The sequence below is a fragment of the Corvus moneduloides genome, chromosome 16, assembly GCF_009650955.1.
Source record: "Corvus moneduloides isolate bCorMon1 chromosome 16, bCorMon1.pri, whole genome shotgun sequence".
NCBI classification, from domain to species: Eukaryota; Metazoa; Chordata; class Aves; order Passeriformes; family Corvidae; genus Corvus; species Corvus moneduloides.
The window spans coordinates 9,276,284-9,280,460 of record NC_045491.1 but is presented as its reverse complement, the minus strand read 5'-3'; positions in this window follow the sequence as shown (position 1 = coordinate 9,280,460).

Sequence of the window (4,177 nt, the reverse complement as noted above, 5' to 3'; positions counted from 1 at the left end):
CCGCGGCCGCGCCGGGCGCTGGGGGGGCGCGGGAGCCGCCGCCACCGCCCCGCGCCGGCCCCGCCCCGCGCCTCCCCTCCGCCAATGGCAGCGCGCAGAGGGCGGGAGGGGGCGTGGTCTCGCCGCTGGCCCCGCCCCTCCCGCGCCCCGCAGCGCCGGCACCGGGAGGCACCGGGAGGCACCGGGGGGCACCGGGGGGCACCGGGGGGCACCGGGGGAGCGGGGCACACATGGGGCGAGTGGGGGGGGTTTTGGTGGGTCTGTACCCGCGTGAAGGGAGGCGGGAAGGGGGCTCACACCCACTCACCGCGGTGCCCGCTCCCCACGCCGTCCCTGCACACCCCGGCCCCGAGGCGTGGGTACCGTGGGGGCACCGGGAGGCACCTCCGAGGGGTCTGCAGGAGCAAAGGGAACCGCGAATGGGGGGGTCACACCCGCCACGGCGGCACCCGCACCCCGGGGAGCAGCGTGGGATGCCCCGCACACGCCAGCCCCGCACACGCCAGCCCCGCAGCCGGCGTGCACAGCGGGGCTGGGGTGCAGCTCCACAGCCCGGTTTGGGGTCCATCCCACAGCCGGGTGCCCCGCTCGGGTTTGCCACCGGCCGGCACGGTGTGGGGGGGCACTCGAGGCAGCCACAGACCCTCAGCTGCCGGCAGCATCCCTCGAGGGTGTAAGGGTGGAACCGGGTCCAGGCCACGGGGGGACGGAGTGTGGGCTGTGGGACCGGGAGCCCAGGTTCCCCAGTGTGTCTCCGCAACTGGTTTCAGCGAGCAACACTTGGCATCTCTCTCTGCGCATGAATGTCACCTGAGGCACTGGCGGTCTCTCAGCTGGAATTAATGTCTTCAGCTGCGTGTGTGACGCGTTCCAGCAGCACGGCCTCAGCCTGGCTGGGAATGAAGGCCTGGACAGGCACAGTGGGGCAGGAGTGCGATATAAATCACTGTCAGGAGAAGCCAGGCAGGCACATGGTGAAGATGGAATAAGTGACAGCGCTGGCACACGGAGTGACAGCGCTGGCACACGGAGTGACAGCTGACATGGCAGGGATTAGCATCCCGGAGAGCCCGGGGCCACTGCCAGAGCTCGGGTGACAGCCGTGGTGATGGTGAGGGGTCATTCTCACTGTGGGCATGGATGAGATTTTCCCTTTGGGAGCACTTAAATCTATAGTTAATCCCTGTTCAAGAGCCCTGAAGCACCCCGAGGAGGAGGAGCAGGCAGCAGGGTTCTGATGGATTTGACCGTGGACAGGGGAGATGGGCCAGGTCAGGAGCTCCTGTGCATGGTTCCTGGGTGACATCCCCCTTCTACCACCCTGAGTCTTGGGCACGGGCAGGGCTGTCACACGCTCCAGAGAATGCTGAGGAGATCTGGGTCTGCAGCGCTCCTCTGACACAGCTGAGGCTGGAGGAAAAGCTGTCACGGTGGAGGCTCATCATCCCACTCCCCTTCGTGTGCTCTTGATCCTGACAATCCAGCCAGGAGATGGAAGACCTGCCTCAGCAGAGCAGACAGGATGCCACGGTTTTGCACTATAATCTCATTTTCCAGGACAGCTGCAGTCAATAGAGGCTGAGACCTCGGAACAAAGTGCAGTGCTGGAACCATCTGTGGGCTGCAGGTTTTTAACCAGTCCCTAGGCCATGGCCATGGTGCAGCTTTTCCTGGTGGTACCTGCCGGGAGGAAGGGGGTACACAGCCCTGGCACCCCGCACCTTTGAGGCACACTCACCCTGCTGCGCAAGGACTTTGCCCCGCTCTCATCCCCAGTCAGGATGATGGAAATCTCCATCAATAGCCCTGTGCACCGGAGCAAACAAAGCCAGCTGTTTATCGCCACCGCATCAGGGCAACACCGGAGGAGATGGCTCCTTATCGCCGGCAGCAGCCGGGAAGCGCGCCTGGATAACTCTGCCTGTACCAAAGGTCGTGTGCTCCGGTGGCTGCCACAGGGCTGATCCCCGCTGCCCCCAGCCCCCAAACCGAGCCTCGGCAGAGCTCGGAGCACGGCGGCGAGCAGCATCTCCAGCAAGTTTCTCTCCTGTGTGAGGAGGAAAGGCGTGTGCAGAGACACAGCCTGCTCAGAATCGCAGTCACGCCTGGAGATGTTGCTCCTCATAGAGTTACAGGAACTAATCAGATAACGGCAGCTGAACTAAGGGGGATATATTTGCTAAAAATAGCTTAATGGAACAACAGATGCCTGGAGATACGGCGTGCCTCAGGGAAGCAGGGCTGCGGCATCTGGCAGGGCTCTGAGCAGGGCTGGCCATGCTGGTGGCTGGCTGGTACTTTGAGACATCTACATATATGTAAATTTGTTCTTAAACGCAGAAAAGCAGCTTGTCCCCATCAGGGTGGTCAACCCAAGAGAGTTGTTGTGCTGCTGTATAAATGTGAGCACAGAGAGGCAGATGGTGCCACCAGTGCCACCTGTGCCAGCAGCCATGGGATGGCACCTGCCTTTTGCCCAGCCACCCCTGCTGGGGAACAGAGCTCTGCACAGGGCTGGAGACACCAGGAGCCCACCTGGGGCCGAGAGCCGTGCTCTGCCCAGCTGCTCTGCACAAACACTGCACTTCAGGGCTTTAAATCTGGCTGTTTACTTTGGCATGGAACTTCGCAGGGTTCTGTGTGCCAGAAGTTCCATGCCGTGCTCAGAGCCAAGCAAGATATTTCGGTGTGAGGCCATCCCTCCCTCCCTCCTCCCTCTGCTCCAGGTTGTTCCAAAGCTGGCTCGTGCCACAGCTGCCCCCACGCTCCCTGGCCTTGGCTGCTCCATGCCCTGGGCCCGGCGGGGCTGTGTCCATCCCTGCCTCTCCTGGCAGCCTGGGAGCCTGCCCAGCCTGCTCTCCTCCTGATCCCAGCTCCTGGTGCCAGCTTGGATGGAGCAGAGCCGTTTCCCCAGCAGGCAAGGCAGGCTGCAAGGACGAGCTATTCCCATCAGGCACGATGTCAGCTGTGCCAGCTTGGAAGATATTCATCTTCCTTGCATGGTGACTGCAGGAGGAATGGTGCAGGCTCTTTCCATGTGCTGCTCGTTGTGCCTCTGCTGTCACCTGCTGCAGTGCCACCAGCTGAGGGTTGGGGGCTTCCTTGTCTCTCTGTGCTGGGCTCTGGTGAGGCTTCACCTCAAATCCTGGGGTCGGTTTTGGACCCTTCATGACATGGAAGTCCTGGAGTGTGTCCAGAGAAGGGAACGGGGCTGGGGAAGGGGCTGGAGCACCAGGAGCTGCTGAGGGAGCTGGGAAAGGGGCTCAGCCTGGAGCAAAGGAGGCTCAGGGGGGACCTTGTGGCTCTGTACAAGTCCCTGACAGGAGCGGGCAGCCAGGGAGGTTGGGCTCTGCTCCCAGGGGACAGGACAAGAGAAACGGCCTCAAGCTGTGCCAGGGGAGGTTCAGGTTGGATATGTGGAAGAATTTCCTCCTGGAAAGGACTGTCCAGCCTTGGCACAGCTGCCCAGGGCAGTTTTGGAGTCCCCATCCCTGGAGGGATTTAAAAGCTGTGTGGATGTGGCACCTGGGGACATGGGTTAGTGGTGGCTCTGACAGTGATGAGGAAGAGTTGAACTGGATGGACTTCAAGGCCTCTTCCAACCTAAACCATTCTGTGACTCTCCCAATCACATGTACCTCTGCCAGCTCTTCCCACTCCCTGCTCTGCTCCAGGTCCTTTGCCAAGGGCACACACAGCTCTGGCTCCAGAGTGGCTGTAGAGGAAGAGCCTGAAGGCAGCAGGCATCACTTGGGCAGGAGGTGTGGGAGGGCAGCCGGGGGCTCGTGGGGCTGACGGGAAAACAGAGGGAGCTCAGTTTCATGCTACAGAGGAGCAGATATCGCCCAAAGATGTCAGACAGAGGGGACAGCCCTGCTGCAGCCAGCACATCCCCGTGGAGGGGCACAGGGAAGCAGAGGGTGTGGGACACGGCTGGAGTTAGATCCCAGCTCCCTGCCAGGCGCAGCGGGTACGGCCTCTGCTGCCTTGGGAAGGGCCCAGCCCACGCAGCACGGAGCAGGCACCGTTCCCTCCCTCGCCAGTTATTGTTCTTCCCATCGCTCACTTACCTCTGAACACTTCAATCTCATTGCCTTTGTCAGTGTCGCTGGCTTTTAATTGAAATTCCTCAGACATCTCCTCATCAGCGCAGCCCATCAGTGAGTTTTGTGTGGGA